Here is a 20,843-nt window from a genome sequence, read left to right as displayed (position 1 = left end):
ATATAAACTTATAGATATATTTTGATACATGCATACATACATACATAAAAAATACACAAATCATAAAATCATAAAAATTTACTCTGATGATGAAATTAACATCTGATGCTTCTGATGGTAGGAAACACTGAATAAGATCACGCTATAGGCCAGGTCTACAATGAAGTCAGCATCACTGTTGTAACAATGAAGTCAGAGTGCTAATGGCTGTCGGGCGAGTGCACACTTCAGTTAAGGTATATAGTTAGAGTTGAATATTGCCCAGTTTGGACTCTTGACATCAACACCAACTTCTTTGTAGACTAGGCTATAGCCTGCTATATAGCAGTGTTTTGAACAGTAAAGTCATAAGATTGAACATCTGTGAGTGAACATCTGAGAATGATAATATCAGCAAATTATGGGCTACAACATTGTATGTAGTCCATATTACTAACGACAAGATGTACCAAAAAAAAAAAAAAGTAGTTGTAACTGTGGATAGCCATAACTCGACTACGTCGTAAGTCGGGGACTACCTGTACTACCTACTCTGTAGTGTGGTTCTGAGAATTGTACAGATACTCCATGTAAAGGACTTAGCACAATACCTGGCATTTCAAGATTTATCGTTACGCAATATGATGGGAAGATTAAGCATAAAAAGAAAGATTGTGAGTTTGGTGCTTGAATTCCTTTCCCTTGACTGCTGTAGCAAATTATCATAAATGGGGTGGCTTAAAACAAACAATTCGTTCACAAAATCTGGAGGCAGGGCCATGCTCCCTCTTAAGGCTCTGGGGCAGAATTCTTCTTTTCCTCTCCCAGCTTCTGGTGGCTCCAAATGTCATTTGGCTTGTGGCTGCATTACTTTAATCTCTACCTCCATCTTGACATTGCTCTCTCCTCCTTGTCTGGTTATCTCCCTCTGCCTTTCTCTTATAAGGACATTTGTCATTGGATTTAGGGCCAACTGGGATAATTTGATTTTAGGGTTGCTATGAGTCGGAATCCACTGGACGGCAGGTTTCCCGAGCCCTGGTGGTATAGTGGTTAGGCGTTTGGCTGCTAACCGAAAGGTAGGCAGTTTGAATCCACCAGCCACTCCTTGAAAACCCTATGGAGCAGTTCTACTCTGTCCTATAATATGAGTCGAAATCGACTCAGCCGCAACGGGTTTGGTTTGGGATAATTTAGGATAATTTCTGCATCTAAAGATCCTTAATTATACCTGCTAAGATTCTTTTTCCAAATAAGATCACATCCACAGGTTCCAGGGGTCAAGACATAGACATATCTTTTGAGTCCATTCAGTCCACTACAGTGTTCACATCTCCAGTGAATGTGCTAGAAGCACCAACTGGCAAGAAAAGGCAGAGTGAGTGGTGAAGCCAAATGATATGGGCCTATAAGAGGAAGGGTTTGTTATAGGGATGAATGAGTAACATTGAGGAGGTGGGAAAAGGCTGACTACCTTCCAGACTTACTGGGTCCAGACAACACCACTAGGTGGAGGCATCAGAGAGGTACTGCTCCAGCAAAGTCACTCTTCAGGGAAGGTGGCAGAAGAGGGAGAAGAGCTTGAAGCAATTGAAAACAACAGATTTTTGATGGTGGGGGGACTGTGTGTCATGTTCAGAAAATGGACCAACGCTGGTGAGCAGAAGACATTTTAGGCAAATCAAGTGAGACAGCTTCAGAGACTGTGGGTTAAGCTTCACAGGCTGGAAGGATGCCAAGGCCGAGTCTGTTCGAACTAACAGCCACATACCCAGCCTGCTGTCTGTTCCCCCACCATCCGCGTCCTGGTCATCCGTTCCTGGACATTGTTGCTCCCGACATCCGCGCCCCTGACACTTACGTAGGAGCCTTTTCCCCATCCCACCTCTCTTGGTCTCACTCACACTCGTTGGTGCTGTCTTCCTTGTGTTAACCCCATGGTGCTCCCCCAAACCAAGTCCCTCCTTCATGAGCTTGCTATGCCATCTAGCCCCCATGTGCAGTGGGATTTCCCTGTTTTGATGTGTGGGGAGTGGCTGAACTTTTAATGACTTAGTTTTTTTTTTTTCCGTCTGGAATATCATTATGCAATCCTTACGAATCAGAGTGTGGTTTTCTTCTCATAATCGACACAGTATCTGCATCAATGTGGCTAAATATATCTGCATGGTTTTTTTGTTTTTTGTTTTTTTTTAACACAGGATGCATTGTGCTAATGGAAGGATTTAATTCAACCCTGAAGGGAATGATTAAGGTTTGCAGATAATTGCTGTATCAATTAGGAGAAGTTATCACATATTATTTGCATAGGTAAAGGCCACCTCAGAAATACTCCTGCCTTTACCCTTTTTAAACTAATATTTGGAAAGAAGAGAACAATTCAACATTCCAGAAAAGGAAATTTTCAGACCCTAAATGTCAGCAGTTGACTTTAAGTTCTGAAAAGAAAATAAGAAGCTTAGCATTAGATAGGTCAAGAGGAGTAGAGAGGACATCTGGGGCAAGGGAAAAGGTGTATAAAATGGATCGTTTCACCCTTTATTTGTGGAGGGGTCATGTTGTGGATCTCTGTGGGGATGTGATAAATCCTGGATTTGTTCCCCAGATAAACGCACGTGGGTACATTCATTGTTGCAGAGTACTCAATCTCCCTCAATCTCCATGAGCTCGTAGGGGTGGACCTAGGAGGCCAGTTAAAGACCTCCGGGCTCAGCAAACAGATGACTGGTATGTGAGAATAGAAGACAAGGTTGGAAACCTCAGTAGAGAGGCTTAAATAGTAAGGTTCAGGAGACATAGCTGTATGCTAAAGCCAGGGGTGGGCAGGATACACCCCAGTGTTGACGAGGTCACTTTCCCTTTCTGGGCTTTCATCGCCTCATCTGTGAAATGAGCTAATAATGCATGCTTATTTCATAGGGATGTTTTCAGAGCTAGCATGAGAACAAAGTGAGATTATGTAAGTGATTCTGTAAACCTTATGAGTTACAAAGGTATAAGGCGTTGTTGTAGGAAGATGAATCAGGTTGTAATGTGATGAGAATAGTCACTCACAGCCCTCAACTATGGAGCAAGGAACATTTAATGTATCTTGAGACTATTAGGGCAAGAGGATGAGAAAATTCATGGACATATTACAAAGCAAACCAGGTGGAATGAACTCATCATTTTTTAAATAAAGGATAATACTGCTGGTAGATTATTACCTTCTAGAGTGAATGGAAACGTCGTACGTGAAATCAGGAAGAAGATGGAAAATGTTAATCCTGAAAACCCCTGAATTTTTCCAGAGGTCTTTCTTCCAAAACCAGATGGTACGTGAATTAGATTTTCTGTGAATTATAGAATATTAAATTTTATAACCAAACCAAATTGATGTCTTTTGCCTGGAACCAACGCACTGTTGAATCTGTTGGGAACAGCTTAGATTATCTTAACTATTGATTCATGAGAAAGCTTTTGGCAAATGGTCTCAGACAAGGAATCAAGCTGTTATGGGTTGAATTGTGTCCTTCCAAAATGTGCTTTAAATTCTAACCTCTATGCCTGTGGTTATAATCCCATTTGGGAATGGGTTGTCTTTGTTATGTTAATGAGTAAGGATTAGTGTAGGGCATATCTTGGGTCAATCTCTTTGGAGCTATAAAAGAAATTAAACAAGCGAGCAGAGAGAGATGGGGTTAAGACAGATGCCAAGACACAAGGAAATCTCCAAGGAACCAGAAAGCAGAAGCTGAAGAGACTAGGACCTTCTTCCAGAGCTGACAGAAAGCCTTCCCCTTGAGCTGGTGCTCTGAATTTGGACTTCTAGCCTCCTCAACTGTGAGAAAATATATTTCTGTTTGTTAAAGCCATCCACTTGTGGTATTTCTATAGCAGCACTAGAGAACTACGACACAAGCCAAGAACAGCATTTGTCATGCTAGATAGGTTGACTCACTCCTTGGACTGAAAAAATTGACCCACCTTTTCCTGAAAACTGCCTAAGAGTCTATTAAATGGACCAGGGACATTTGTCATATCATATATTGATGGATGAGTCTTGTTTATCCAATGTAAATGAACTTTTGAGACACTTTGCTTTGGTACTAAGTGCTATCTGTAAAGATGGTTTTTTAGAGAAACTTGATAAAAACCCATTTGGACATCCAAAGGTCAGCTGTCTGGAAGATGGGAAATTGGCCCATAGCCACTATGGGAGAAAGATGACACTATTAGAGGTTGAAAATCTACTATGCCCAAGAGACAAGTGAGGTCATCTACTCTACAGAATAGTACATAAGAGATTGTCCTTTGTTTGGGTGTCACAGAAGAGCCTTAGTGTCTTAATGTCCAAAAGTAGCTCTCTAAAAACTTATTTAGATTAAAAGCTGTGAAGAATACTCTTTCCCCAGTTTTTCCCATGGCTGCCCATGCTCATCATTTAAGGTTCAGCCAAAATGTCACCTCTTCAGAGAGGCCTTCCAGGACCACTCTACCTTCAGGACACTCTGTCGTATTACCTAGTTTACTCACCTTCGCGGTTAGTACCTGGTTAGGGTCTGCCCCCACGGGTGAAATGCTCACTGCAATATCCTCAGCCCTGAGCACACATATGACCTATGTTTGTCGAATGGATGAATTAGTGGAGCTTTCGAAATACTAAAGCAAGCCCTGATTTGCTTATCAATTCTCAGAGTCCCAGATCTTTTATACTGTTTATCCTGACAAATCTTTTGGATTCTGTTCCTACAAAATACCTCTCAGCTGTTCCCTCCTTTCTGTTTCTGAGCCACTGTCCTCGTTTAGAATTTCCTTACATTTGGACCACTGTAACGGTCTCTGAAACGGTCTGTCTGCTTGCAGTCTTTATCCACTCCTCCAAAAACTAGAAACATCAGTTACCACCAAATCTATTCTGACTCATGGTGACCCCATGTGTGTCAGCGTAGAACTGTGCTCCGTAAGGTTTTCAATGGCTGATGTTTTGGAAGTATATTGCCAGGCCTCTGTTCCAAGTAACCCCTGGGATGACCTGAACTGAGCACATTACCCGTTTGTACCACCCAGGGACCTTGCATCCATTCCAGATATTCTGTAAACCCCTACTGGATCAGTCGTCTATTTCTTGTTCAAAAAACAAGCCATTGGCCTCTTATCTGTGCCTGTTTTATAATCTCTTCTTCGTATGTTCTTTGACTGAGTGAAGCTGAAGTACTCTTCCTTTTCCCCTACATACCTCGTATTTCCCTGCCTCCAAGCTCTTGCTCAAGGGGTTCTGTTTACTGGTATGCACTTTCCCACATCTTTACATGCCCAAATATTAGCCATCTTTTAAGGCCCAACTCGCATATTCTCTCTTGCAAGGAACTTTCCCTGACTTCACTTTAAAGTAACCACTGCCTCTTTAAACTTTTCTAGCACTTTGTCCCTCTCTTATGATATGAAACACTATGTATAAATGTCTGATCCCCTCCACTAGACCATGAAGTCCTTAAGGGTGAAGCTAAATCTTATCCATCTTCACCTTCTTCAGAGCACTCAGCACATGGCCTTACATGTAGGATTAGTCATTAAGAGCTGTGGGATGAATAACAATTTCTCAATTCTTGTTTGGGTCAAGTTTTATTTTAGACCAGGAAAATGCAAAACATCCTGGAATATATTAGTCACAATTATTGCCAAGGGAAAGAAATCTGTCTCCTGTTTGAAAAACTGTCTGGATCATGGCTTAGATAATAAAAACAAACACGCAGAACTTCCAGTTTACAATGATGGGCTTTCACCCCCAGTGATGGGCTTTTTACTCCCATGACCTTGTGGGGTAAGTAGGTGTGTCATAGTTGTATCAGAGAGGATAAATAAATTGCCCAGAGTGATGGAACTGGTACATGTTGTCAGTCATGGAATTCCAGATGTCATGTCATTTTCCTCATCCACTGCTCTCCTCTGGCCTCTCATCATCAGCCAAGTGGGCTGGGGCAGATGGAGACTGTGATATATTCTTCCTGCATTTTGAAGAGATGGCTCCAGAAACTCCAGTATTTTCAGATGAACATTCATCAAATACAAGAAGTTAGAATAAAGGACAATGTAAAAAATAAGAGAGTTTGAGTGGACAGTGATTGAAAGAGTTTATGAATACAAATGAAAAGGACCTTTATCTGTGAACTAGGAGCTGGCCAAGTTTAGGAGTATTCCTGCCTGATTTCTCAGGCCTCCTAGAAAATAAAAGGCATATCACTGGCAGCAGGACGTAACAGAAAGAGTTCAGGTGTCAGATCTCAATAGACCTGGGTTCAATTCTCAGCCTCACCCCTTGCTGGCTGTCTGGCTTTGAGAAAATTACTTGCCTGAGCCCAAGTTTCCTGATCTGTACATGACACAGTCAAAGCAACCATGCCTCCAAACCACCAAAACCCACTGTCATCAAGTTGATTCTGACTCACGGCAACCCCATGTGTTATGGAGTAGAACTGTTCCATAGGCTTTTCTTGGCTGTAATCTTTTTTTTTTTCTCTTTATATAATATTTTAATGCTGATATTTATTTCAGAAATTTGTTGGACCTGTCAATCTAAAATAATCCAAAACCAAAAACCAAACCAGTTTTCACTGAGTCAATTCTGACTCATGACAATCTGTGTGTGTCAGAGTAGAACTGTGCTCCATAGTGTTCTCAATGGCTGTGACATTTTGGAAGTAGATCACCAGGTCTTCCTTCCAAGGGACCTCTGGATGGATTCTAACCACCAACCTTTGGGTTAGTAAGCAATTGGCTGTAATATTTACAGAAGCAGATTGCCAGGGCTTTCTTCCACAGTGCTGCTAGGTGGGTTTGAACTGCCAACCTTCAGGTTAGTAGTTGGGCAAAAGCCATTTGCACCAGTTGGGGACCTCAAATGCTAGAATTTGTTATCATATTCACCTCTCATCGAAACCCTAGGAAGAAAGTATTATTATATTATTCTTACTGGTTTTTATTCCTTCCTCATTCTGCAGACAAGGAAAGGGGTTCAGAGAGGTTAAAATCCAGTAACAAGAGGTTACCAAGAAGATGATGCCCAGTCCACTCACTATCGAACACACCAACACCATCTACATAACATGGTGTCTTAGTTATCCAGTGCTTCTGTAATAGAAATACCACAAGTGGATGGCTTTAACAAAGAAAAATTTATTCTCTCACAGTTTAGTAGGCTAGAAGTCTGAATTCAGGGCGTCAGCTCCAGGGGAAGGCTTCTTCTCTGTCAGCTCTGGAGGAAGGTCCTTGTCATCAATCTTCCCCTGGTTGAGGAGCTTCTCAGCATAGGGACCCTGAGTCCAAAGGACGCACTATGCTTCTGGTGCTTCTTTTTTGGTGGTATGAGGTCCCCTTGTCTCTCTTCTCACTTATCTCTTTTATATCTCAAAAGAGATTGACTCAAGACACAGCCTAACCTTGTAGATTGAGTTCTGCCTCATTAACATAACTGCTTCTAATCCTGCCTCATTAACATCATAGTGGTAGTATTTACAACACATAGAAAAATCACATCAGATGGTAAAATGGTGGACAATCACACAATACTGGGAATCATGGCCTAGCCAAGCTGACAGATATCTGGGGGACACAATTCACTCCATGACACATGGGGAGAGGAATACCCATCCCACCAAGGTTAATGTGATGATCAAATATGTGTTCGAAGTGTCAAGATTATAATAATTATTTCCCTTCTCATTTCTTTTAAAAAATGTTTGTGAATAAATATGTCCAGGTATCTCTACTTCTTTAAATTGTATTTTAAACTATAAACTCTTTATTTAATGATGATGATTAGTTGATCAAGTTAATGTTTACACTTAGCTTTTTTAGACATTCTTAGAGAAAGCTTTTAGAATCATTTAGAATGTGAGGCGAAACCAAGTGCCAGCCTCCACCCGGTGGCAGCAGATCCCAGAGGCTGGGAGAGGCCCTGGGAAGCAAGGAAGAGGCTTAGATGACATTTATCATAAGCATAGTAATGAACTGTGCTAAAACTGGCCTCTACTTCACTTTTAATGTTTAACGGGGAGTTTCAGAAGTTAATCAAGGAGAAAAACAAAATCTATGAAGAAAATACCATACAAGGATTATTGATGGGTCTATAAACACTCAAAATTATATTTAAAATTAATATTTTCATCAGACTTTCTTATCCTTCTGAATGATCATTCTAGCATGGATGCCCTGGTTGGATGCTGATCCAGGAGGATTGAAAACATTCCTGAGGGGAGAGGGCTTTGAGGTCCTAGGAGGGGGCAGGGCCACAAGAGAGGCAAGACCAAGCTTTAACCCTGATTTTGAGTCTTTGCTCTGTCTCTTATTGTCTATGTGACCTTCAGCAAACGCTTTCCCCCTCCTGGAGCTCTGTGGCAGAAATGGCTAATCTTTCCCTCATTCATTTCTCTTTTCCCCTGGGTACACAGGAGGAGCTAGGAGGGGCCGGGGGATGTGCATAGAAGGGAGCTTTGCCATACCCAGGCCTGGACATTAAAACCTCCACGTGTCCTTCCACACTTTCTCTTGCCTTACCTGCCAGCAGGGAGGACAGGGCTCTGAGGATGCAGTAGAGGGCAGAGTCACTATGGAAGGGGCCTGGAAGACAGGCCGCCACACTAGAAGCAGTCTGTGGATGTGACTGTAACGTAAATAGTAAAACTTTTACTGTGTTGAGCTATTGATAATTCAAGGTTTGTTTGTTACAGAGTCTAGTGTTACCTTTACTAATACAGAGTCATGTTCCTTATCTATGCAATGAGGTAATGATGATCCATATTTCAGCCGTTATAAGGATCAAGAGAAATAGCATATGGAATCACTTTAAAAACTCTAAAAAGCCTAATCGTTAATTGTATTAATTTGCCTAATCATTTATCATATTAATTAGCCCAGTAGCAGGTCTACTTTCACCTACTAGGTACACAGTTACCTGTCCCTGGTCAGCACTGGGCACGGCTCCCCCAGCAGAAGGTTCCAGAGCCACATGCCACAACCTCAAGCCCCATCATGACCACTGCTGTCCAGTCCAAGCTGAAGTCACAATCCCCTTTTGCTCCTCCCAATAGATGCTGCAGAGCAGGGATTTGAGGCCAGGTTGAGTCCCTGGGTGGTACAAAAGGTTAACACACTTGGCTACTAACTGAAAGATTGGAGGTTCGAGTCCACCCAGAGGCACCTTGGAAGAAAGGCCTAGAGATCTACTTCCAAAAATCAGCTATCGAAAACCCTACGGAGTGCCGTTCTTCTCTGACACACATGGGGTCACCATGAGTCAGAGCCGACTCCATGGCAACTGGCTGGTTGGTTGGTTGATGTCTTTCAGCTCATCCCCTATGGCACACACTGGGCTTTGTTAACATTCTTCTACTTTGCCACCAGTAATTTTCCCCCAAAATGCTTATTTTTCTATTAATAAAAGAATTACATATCTGTTGTGGAAAATTTGAAAAGAAAATTTTAAAGTGAAAATATCCACCCACTGAAGATAATCATTATTAATAGCATAGTGTATTTCTCCCTATATTTTTTAAGGTAAATATGTTTTTACCTTAGTCAAGAACACACTACACATACGATTTGCTATCTTGCATTGTGTTTTTTGTCATTATCATAAGCATTTCCCCATATCACTAAAAACTATTTATAGACATTACCTCCAATAACCGTAATATTCCATGATAAAGATGTACCATAATTTCCCTAACCAGTTCCTTGTTGTTGGATATTTAGGTTGTTTGCGGGTTCTCAGTGTTACAAAAAATGCTGCAATGAACATATTTATGAACTTTGGACTGCTTCTTTTGCAGTCTGAATTCTTTAAGGCCATTAAAGTTTTGGACCTGGGCAATATGAGGAAACCCATTCCATTGATTAGACGCACCTGATTTCTGGAATGCACTAGCCCTGTCCTTGGTATGAGCAAGTCAACTGTGGGCCCCTGGGAGAGGGTCGAGATTCATGAAGAAGCCTGGGAGAGGTGCTCAGCTGCCTGAGCATGAGGGACAATGAAGGGCCTCTCCACTTCCCTGTGGGGGTCAGGCCAACCCTTGCACTTGGCAGAGTTTGGGCTCATGTCTCATGAGCGGATGCTGCAATGCTGGGCCAGACAACACACTTCTTGAAGTGTTATTTATTTTTTTGACCCAATGCCTGAACATCTTTTGTTGTCGTTGAAATATAATTAACATACTATAAAATTTAACTTTTGAAGTGTACAGTTCAGTGGTTTTTAATATATTCACAAAGCTGTGCAACCATCACTACTATTAATTTCAGAACATTTTCATCACCCCCCAAAACAACACACACCCATTAACAGTCATTCCCCATTTCTTCCTCCCTTCAGACCCTGGAAAGCAGTGACCGTTCCATCTCTGTGGATTTGCCTATTTTGGACATTTTATATAAATAGAATCACAATATATGTGATTGTTTGTGTCTGGTTTCTTTTACTTAGCATAGTGTTTTCAAGGTTCAACCATGTCATAGCATATATCACACCTCATTCATTTTTATGGCTGAATAATTTTCTATTCCTTGAGTATACCACATTTTATTTATCCATTCATCAGTTGATGGATATGGGGGTTGTGTCTTAGTCATCTAGTGCTGCTATAACAGAAATACCACAAGTGGATGGCTTTAACAAAGATAAATTTATTTCCTTACAGTAAAGTAGGCTAAAAGTCCAAATTCAGAGCATCAGCGCCAGGGGAAGGCTTTCTCTCTCCATCTTCTCATCAATCTTCCCCCAGACTAGGAGCTTCTCTGCACAGCGACTCCGGGTCCAAAGGACGTGCTCTGCTCCTGGCACTGCTTTCTTGGTGGTATGAGGTGTCTCTGTCTCTTTGCTCGTTTCTCTCTTTTATATCTCGAGATTGCCTCAAGACACGATCCAATCTTGTAGATTGAGTTCTGCCTCACTAATACAACTGCCGCGCATCCTCCCTCATGAACATTATAGAGGCAGAATTTACAACATATAGGAAAATCACACAGTACTGGGAATCATGGCCCAGCCAAGTTGACACACACATTTTTTGGGGGACATGATTCAATCCATGACAGGTTGTTTCCACTTTGGGGCTATTATGCTGCTATGAGCATTCGTGTACACATTTTTGTATGGACATATGTTTTCAAGCCTCTTGGGTATATGTCTAAGAGAGAAATTGCTGGGTCATATAGTGTCATGGATTGAATTGTGTCCCCCCAAAATATCTGTGAACTTGGCTAGGTCATGATTCCTAGTATTGTATGATTGTCTACCATTTTGTCATCTGATGTGATTTCCCTAGGTGTTATAAATCCTATCACTATGATGTAATAAGATGGATTATTGGCAGTTATATTGATGAGATCTACAAGATTAGATAGTGTCTTAAAAAGTCTCTTTTGAGATATAAAAGAGAGAAGCAAGCAGAGAGACACGGGAACCTCATACCACCAAGAAAGCGTCACAGAGAGCAGAGCGCGTCCTTTGGACCTGAGGTTCCTGCACTGAAATTCTCCCAGACCACAGGAAGATTGATAACAAGGACCTTCCTCCAGCGCCAACACAGACGGAAGGCCTTCCCCTGGAGCTGACACCCTGAATTTGTACCCATAGCCTACTAGACTGTGAGACAATAAATTTCTCTTTATTAAAGCCATCCACTTGTGGTATTTGTTACAGCAGCACTAGATGACTAAGACATATGGTAAGTCCATGTTTAACTTTTTGAGGAACTGCTGCAAACTGTTTTCCACAATGGCTGTATCATTTTACACTCCCACCAGCAGTGTACAAGGGATCTAATTTCTCCACAACCTTGTCCACACTTGTTGTCTGTTTTTTTTTTTTTTTTAATTATAGCTATCCTAGCAGGAATGAAGTGTATCTCATTGTGGTTTTGAGCTGCATTTCCCTAATGACTAATGATGCTGAGCATCTCTTCATGTATTTATTGGCCATTGAATATCTTCTTGGAGAAATGTCTATTCAACCCCTTTGCCTAGTTTTTTATTGGGATTGTTTGGTCTTTTTATTGTTGAATTGTAAGAGTTTTTTTTACCTATTCTGGATACTAGACCCTTATCATATATATGATTTGTAGATATTTTCTCCCATTCTTTGAGTTGTCTTATCACTTTGACAGTGTCCTTTGATGCACAAAAATTTTTTATTTTGATGAAGTCTAATTGATCTATTTTTCTTTTGTTGCCTGTGTTTTGGGTGTCATATCTAAGACCATCTAAGTAATCTAAGATCACAACGATATACACCTGTTTTTTCTTTTAACAGTTTTATACTTTTAGCTCTTACATTTAGGTCTTTGATCATTTTGACTTAATTTTATATATGGTGTGAGTTAGGGGGCCAGCTTCTTTCTTTTGCATATGGATTTCCAGTTGTCTCAGCACCATTTGTTGAAAAGACTATTCTTCCCCCATTGGATTATCTTGGTACCCTTGTCAAAAATCAACTGATCATAAATGTTGATTTTGTATTTGCTGAGTCTTTATATTTTTCTTGTTTTTTATTTTGATGTGTAGGATTGTTAGTTTCCTTGGTGGTTACCTTAATATTTACCCCTATTTTTCTAAGTTTATATCAGTCTTTTAGTTCTTTATATTGCCTTGACTTCCTCTCCATATGAAAAAACTATGTCTACATTTTTTAGTCCCTCTTTTTTGTTTCAATGTTGTCATCTTTTACATATTGACATCTCTATTTCCCTATTTTCAGTGTTTTAGCTTTGATTTATTTTTGTGACTTCCCTATCGCGGTTGATATCTGGTTGCTCTGTCCCCTGTTCTAGTCTTGGGTTGTTATCTGATGTTATTGATTTTCTAACTGGATGACTCTCTTTAGTATTTCTTGTAATTTTGGTTTGGTTTTTGCAAATTCCCTAAACTTCTGTTTATCTGGAAATGCCCTAATTTTGCCATCATATTTAAGAGACAGTTTTGCTGGATATGTAATTCTTGGCTAGCAATTTTTTTCCTTCAAGGCTTTATATATGTCATCCCATTGCCTTCTCGGTTACATGGTTTCTGCTGAGTAGTCCAAGCTTAGTCTTATTGACTCTCCTTTGTAGATGACTTTTCATTTATCCCTAGCTGCTCTTAAAATTCTCTCCTTAGCTTTGATTTTGGCAAGTTTGATTATAATATGTCTTGGTGACTTTCTTTTGGGCTCTACCTTATGTGGGGTTTGATGAACATCTTGGATACATATCTTCTCATCTTTCACAATATCAGGGAAGTCTTCTGCCAATCTTCAACAATTCTCTCTGTATTTTCTGTTATCCTCCCACCCCCCATTCTTGTACTCCAATCACTCATAGGTTATTCCTCTTGATAGAGTCCCACATAATTCTTAGGGTTTCTTCATTTTTTTAATCCTTTTATCTTATTTTTTGTCAAATAAGTTGGTGTCAAGTGCTTTATCTTCAATCTCACTAGTTCTGACTTTCATTGCCTCTATTCTGCTCCTATGACTTTCTACTGAGTTGTCTAATTCTGAAATTTTATTGTTAATCTTCAGGATTTATGATTGCTGTCTCTGTGGATTCTTGCAGCCTATTAAATTTGTCATTATGCTGTTCTCTAATCTTAAGTTCCTCTATTGCTTGGTCCGCGTTTTGCCTGATCTTCTTTCTGATCTCTTGAAGAGTTCTGTATATTAATCTTTTGTATTCTGCCTCCAGTAATTCCAAAAAATTCTCTTCCTCCAGAAAATTTCTTGATTCTCTATTGTGCGAGCTTGCTGAAGCCATCATGGTCTGCCTCTTTATATGATTTGATATTGACTGTTGTCTCCAAGCCATCAATAAGTTATTATATTTATTTATTTTATGTTTGCTTTGTCCTAGCTTCTTGTTTTGTTTTGATATGCCCAAATAGGCTGCTCATGTGAACTAGTTTGATTATTGGTGCCTTTGAAGGTCTAACGTCCTGTCACCAGGTGGTTAGATCTGTTACTAAGTATGTGAGCACAGGATTCCATTTACTTTTCTTATATGGATAGCTCAGGTGTCCAGGTAGTTGGTCTCCAAGTGTGTCGTGCAGGCTCTCACCTACAGTCCTAGACTGGCATGGGTGATTGTTGTATCTGGCTGCAGTAGGGGGTCATGCACTGAGCAAGGCAGGGGGCTGATGGCTGCCCCTGAGTGTCTGGGAGGAAAGCATCTCCCTGTTTCCTAGAGTGCATAGGTGGGTGGGTTTTGCAGCCAGACTATGAGTACCCAATGCTGTTGGCTGTAAGGACTGGGGGGCACCACTTATTCTTGGACTTCTGTCACAGGTAGCTAGGTGTTATGCATAGAGCCACCAGTCCTCAAGCCGCTGATGTGGGTAGGTGAAGACCCTGCTTAATGGGCAGAGCAGTGTCAAATTTCACGAACGTGCTACTTCACAGCTGAAACAGTTGAAGTTAGACTTCAGGTATAATAACCTGTTGTACTGTGGTAATGAAGGCCTGCACTGTTGAAATGGGCCCATGCAAGTCTATGCAGGGATGAAAGGCACTCAAAGTCTGTGGACCCCTTATGCCTGTGCCTAGGCAAAGGAGCTGTGCCTACCCTGAGTTCCTGGCTTAGGGGAGCCGGTAGATTATGTTTTCCCCTATTTGTTAATTTGTTCCATCTCCAAGGCCAGGAGAATGGCTCAGGGCACATGACAGGTCCTACTTCTGGCCCAGGGGACTCAAGCTGTCCTGGACCTGGTGCAGAGCAGGGAGTGGGGAGATAAATGGGAGAGAAGTTTTTCCCAAAAGAGGGTGTTTTTGATCCATGTGGTAGGCCAGACGCAAGTACTTATCTTTCGCCCATCAAGCACTGCTTTTCACTGGTTCTGGATGTCCGAGTAGACTCTCTGCTGCTGGGTCTCTCCTGATGTGGAACACGCCTCCTGAGTGCCACTGCCTGCCTCACCGTGCACATGAGCCTGTCTGGCCTGAAGGGCGCTGGCTCCTGCTGGGTCAGGTCTGGAAACTCCTCACTGCTTCCAAACTGTCTCTCCCTCCCCCTGCCACTCAGTCCGATTCCTCAACTTAGCCTTTGACATTCAGGGCTCCTAGATTGTTATATATAATCAATTCACTTGGTTTTTTTTGGTCTTTGTTGTAAGAAGGACCACCAGAAGCCTCTGACTACTCCTCCATCTTGGCCCCACCTCCCAACTGATCATAAATGTATAGTGTATTCTTGGACTGTCAGTTTTATTCCACTTATCTATGGAATATGCCTTATGCCAGTATCACACTCTCTTGATCATTTGTAGTAAATTTTGAAATCAAGAAGTATGATTTTCCAGCTTTGTTCTTTTTCAAGACTGTTTTGGCTATACTGGGTCACTTGCTTTTCCATATGAATTTTAGGAACAGTTTGCCAATTTCTGTTAAAAAAAAGGCAGCTAGAATTTTGATAGGTATTGTGTTGAATCTATAGATCAATTTGGGGAATATTGCTATCTTAACAATATTAAGTTTTCAGAAGTGTCATTCTTACAAAACAAACCACAACCCCCTACACTTACTCAACTCTCATAACAAACAATTAAGTTTCTCTGCAGTGTGGCCATCTCCTGTTTCCACTTGATGCTTTAATACTGAATGCTTTGTCTTGTAAATTAATTATCTTCTTTACACTAGACAAGTTCAAAATACTCTCTGTGTATTTCCTTATTAAACCTTAAAGATTTTATTTTAGTAATCTGGGGCAGATACTATATGAATTCCACTAAAAGATGGAAAGCCAAGGCAAAATACTTTGGGACAACTACTTGGTTCTCAGACTGCGTTCTCTCCCAGCATATTAGGAAGAGATGGTTTTGAATCCCAACTGCTCCCCCATTCCCTGCCTTGGTGTGCAATTTATAATAAGGTACTTAATTTCTTTACATCAGCCTCCTCATCTTTATAATTATGGTGTGATCCAGGTGCCCAGGTGACCTCATGGGCCTGTGTCATGTTTACTTTTAATGACAAAATATCATTGCTTGATCCTGCTCCCCAGGTCTGGCTGCCAGAAAGTAACCCCATTCACATTCCTCCCCTCCTCCCCACCCCTGCTTGTTTTGTGAGTCCTGGAAGGTGCCTCCCTAGGTGCCCAGAGCCAGTCTGCCAGCTGCAGTCACCTGCTTTGTCCCATCTGCTTCTTCCCCACCTGGCTTCTCCTCCCCTGCTCCATCTCTGGCAGGCCACAAGGAGATGCTCACCATTGGGTTGCGGAAGCCCATGCCAAAAGGGCTGTGTGGGGCTTCATTCACAGCTTCCCATCCAACCGGAGCCAGAGCAACACTGTATCTACCTAGAGACAAGGAGAATGGTCTCTTTCCCTTAAATGCAGCAAGCAACTCAGCCCAAGCCCGGTGTCACTCAGGGTCATTCTTGAGAACTCTATACTCTAACCCGATTTAAGCACTGAAAGGGGGAAGGATGCCACATCCCATCTACACTATTCTCCTCTGCTTTTCACTTCCTGCTTCACCCCCACCTCCTCCTCCCTTCCAGTCACAAAACCAAAGCTGGAACCAAAACTCCACCGCCTGAGGAAGAGGAGGGCCATCTCACTAACAGTAGCTATGCTCTTGGGGCCCAACGCACTCTCTCTGATGGTTGAAAATGGTACTTGCCCCAAGAGGTGCCAGGAGGACTAACCGAAAGGATGCAAATAAAGTGCATGGCACCATGGTGACATTTCCCCCAGGGCTTCAAACTACCAATGGCGACAAGATCCCTAGGCTGGTAAAAGGTACATTTTCCAAACTCTTCTCCCTGCCCGTTGTAAATTCACCTAGCCCTGTGGTTCCGGGAGAGATGGCCTGGGTAACCCCCCTGCTTCTTGTGACATTTGGCTGGATTCCATTCGAGTCAAGGCGTAGACTAAAAGCGGAGTTAGAACTCCTTGTTTCCTCAGCTCACCTGGTCAGGCCCCCAGGGATGATGGACGTCTGTCTGTGGGCTTGGACGGCAGGAAGCCGCTGAGGTGTCAAACCGTTCCTCCTACCCACGATCCCCGGGGGTTTCAGTACAGTCCTTCCCCTTGGCTTTGACCAAAAACAGCAGCGCATTTCATCCGCGCCTATGCAAGGCCTTTCCCACGACTCCTCCCTCCAGAATCCCCGGGGTTCCTGCGAGCTGCGCTCACCCACTCCTCTCCGCGGCCCAGGTCCCTCCCCTCCCCGGATTCTAGCGCACTTCCTCGCAAGTTTGGATGAGCTAACTCGTGCTCTCCCCTTTTCGCTTTTATCTCACCACAGAGGCGGCGCCCAGGCGTTCTGACGCCACCGGTTCCTTTTCCAGGCTGGTCCGAAGCGCGCTGCGTAATTGTGCGTTGCGGCCCACCTGCCCCGGGTGGCCTCGCCTGACCTGCTGCGAGGATGCTCCCCGCAGTCGGTGGGGCCAATTACAAAACCTGCCGGGCTGAGCGAGGCGGCAGGGATGCCAAACGGGTTACATAAGTGGATTAGGCAGGTGGCTGTGAGATGCGCAGGAAGTTGTGATTCAAGAGCCTGGCAACGTGAATTCTCAGTTCTCGTTTTGGTTTCATTTCAACAAGCAGTTACTGGATGTCTGGTGTGTTCACAGAAACGTGGTAGATGACTCTACATGCCGGAATACAGAAGTAGAAAGCTCTGAGGAAGGGACACCACAAGACATAGCCCCAGACTCAAGACAGTGCACAGCCCACGGGAACCAACCATGTAGAGCAACAATACAACACGTGTGACACATAGAGTAGTGGAAATAAAAGAGTGTAATTCTTTCTGGAGAGTCAGTAAAGGCTTCACAGAGGAGGAAGTGATGTCAACACCGAGTTTTGAAGATTGACTGCAAGTTTGCCAGATGGGCAAGAGCACTGAAGGACATTCCTGTCAGAGGAAACAGGATCCTTAAACTTCCAGAGGGTGAAAGAGTGGGGTGTGTTCAGTGATGTGGGACTTCAGTTCCCCCATGATCTCCTTCAGCACCCTTCAAAGCCACTCTAAGTGAACAATCCACGCATGCAAACTCCACTTTCAGACAAGTCCCCGAGCCTACCTTTCCAAGTCTCCATGTTGACTGGAGCTACCACTAGGAGTGTGGGGCAAAGGGATTTACAAGTTGTTCTGGATGCCTGGGACATAAACAAGAGTCAACCAAACCAAATCCGTTGCCGTTGAGTCGATTCCCACGCATAGTGACCCTCTAAGGACAGGGTAGAACTGCCCCATAGAGTTCCGAAGAAGCAGCTGGTGGATTCAAACTGCCGACCTTTTGGTTAGCATCCAAGCTCTTAACCACTATGCCACCAGGGCTCCTAACAAGAGTAGGTAAAGACCATAAAAGCCTTTGGGTGCCATATTAAAGAGCTTAAACTTTACCCTATAGGCTACAGCTAGAAATGGATGGCCATGAGATGGATTTTTTTCCTAGCGGCTTTTTTAAACTCTCCTAAAATCTTAAAAATCAATACGTTTTTGGCATCTCTTGGAGCAATCGAAAGATCTGACATCACTGGATTTATGTGCCTGCCTAGCAACAACCTGCTGGCTCCAAGTCACAGCTACCTCATTTAAAGCAGGCTTTCACTCTCTGGTTGCCAGTCTCCAACATTCCTTCCTCATGCTTCCAACGAACCCTCCTGGACTCTGAGGGCATTTCAGCGCCCCCTGTAGGCAATGGGGGAAGATTTGCATTTTAGGAAGAGCATCTGACCGTTGAGAGGAGATTGAATTTAAGAGGAGGGCATTGGAAGCAGAGAGACATATCCATCAGTGCAAGAGAAGACTCTGTCAGGTAAAGTTGAACACCATCCCATGCACACATGTGTGCTTGTGCACAAATGCGCACACACACATACACTTTAAATGTGACAAAACTACTCGCACTCAACATTTAGAGTTCTTAGATTTCTTTACTTCTTTAAGATTTATTTATGTTCATTTTTAAGATGATTTCTTTTGGGGGTGGGGTGGGAGGGAGGTACAAATATAATTTTTCCTAGGCTCCATTCTTACCACCTGCCCCTGCACTTAGAAAAGGAGCTGAGTTGCCGCCCAAGGAGAACTTTAAATCCTGGACCATAGATTATCTCTCTATAGAGGGCCTTTTGCCGGAATAAGCTTCATACATTTTCATGCTTCTCTAGCATTCATCCCCTATAGAAGCAGAACTGTGTTCTTCCCATGCTCAGCAAACAACTATTAATTTAACTGGAAGGAAAAAAATAGAGCATTGTAAAAGGAAGTGTGGCGGTTGTGGTGGTGGGGGTAGGGGAGTATAGACCCTCATTAACCCTAGAGCTGTATGTGATCCACTGCAAATCCCTTTCTAAAGTACAATAATGACTTGTAGAGGAGAGAAAGGACAAAAACCCTGAATTCTATCCCTCCTCCAATGTCTGCTTCCCAGTCTTCGTAATTACGTAGTTGGTTGACCCACCTAGAGTAGCTTTTGGTCTCCATTTCTGCAGTAGAATGGGAGAAGGATTGCTTAATGCCAGTCAAATGCCAGACAGATAAAAGCCAAATAGTATTATTTGTCTGGCAATTAATCTAGCCAGTCTTTGTCTCTATTGTTACAGCTCATTTCATTTACAGGGGTCATGTTGCTTACTGATTTAATAATGTTTTTCAGTACCACTTTTCAACATTGTAATTTTATGTAAAATAATGTTCCTTTGCATATGACTTGATTACAAATGTCAGTAGAGACATAAAAGATTCGAAATTTCCTGCTATGTGTTTGCTATCCTTAGCTTAGAACATATATGACTGTTGGCAGTCAGGTTTCATGCACCAGCTGCAGTGTGGTGAGTAGGTGGACAAGGACTAGGGCTGAGGTCCACTCATTCATTTAAGGCTGAGGTCCACAGCGTTCTGTCCTAGTTTGTGGTTCTCTGGGAAGCAGATCCTGAGTCAAGGTTTCAGGAGCAAGTAGTTCATTGGGCAGCTGAAGAAAATACCAGTTGTGAAGTGAGGAAGTCAGCAGAGAGAAGGCAGCCAGTAAAGGTGCGTTGTCAAGTCAGCTACAACTGTGGGCAAATAGAACTTAATCATATGGGGAAACGTTGGGATCTAGTATAGAATACACGCTTCAGAGTTATCCCACCTGTCTTAGGCTGGGTTCTATAGAGAAGCAAAACCAGTAAAGTGTGTAAATATACATATACAGAGAGATTTATATCAAGGAAATGGCTCATGAGGTTGTAGAGGCTGGAATATCCCAAGTCCATGGGTCAGGATAGAGGCTTCTCCTGATTCATGTAGGCACAGGGGCTGGCAAACCCAAGATTGGCAGGTTGGAGAGCAGGTAAATTGCTAGCTCAAGTCCCAAGAACCAGAAGTCAGACAAATAGGAGCCAGCTGCAGGATCTAAAACGAGCAAAAGTCCTCAAGCCTTGCCAGAATGTCCACTTATATTTGATGCAGGCCACAAGTCCAAGGACACTCTGTTTCAACTGATTGGCTACTCACAGCAGATCGCATTATGGGGGTTATCACATATCAAATCTCAGCAGGGAAGTAATCACAACATTACACGATTGTCAAAACACTGAGAATCATGGCCCAGCCAAGTTGACATACAATCTTCACCATCACAGTGCCCAAGGGATGAGGGAGCTGGGATATGTGTACACCAACTTCCATCAATGTTGATTGAGGACTGCTCCATAAATTCCTTGAAACTTCTGGCCTGCTGCTGGAAAAGGTAAAACAGGCTTTGGTGTGGAGAGAAAGCCCACAGGCAAAGGCATGCAGGTGCTGGTGGATGGAAGTGAGACATTCTTACTAAACTGGTAAGAATGAGGGCTATGGGTTGGGCAATGATGGTATCTGCTGCATATTCTTCGAGGACTTCTGTGTTACCATTGGTTACCAAGATAGATTTTGCC

This window comes from Trichechus manatus, unplaced genomic scaffold (assembly GCF_000243295.1).
Source record: "Trichechus manatus latirostris isolate Lorelei unplaced genomic scaffold, TriManLat1.0 scaffold00188, whole genome shotgun sequence".
In the NCBI taxonomy this organism is placed as follows: domain Eukaryota; kingdom Metazoa; phylum Chordata; class Mammalia; order Sirenia; family Trichechidae; genus Trichechus; species Trichechus manatus.
Note: the sequence above shows the minus strand (reverse complement) of the source record.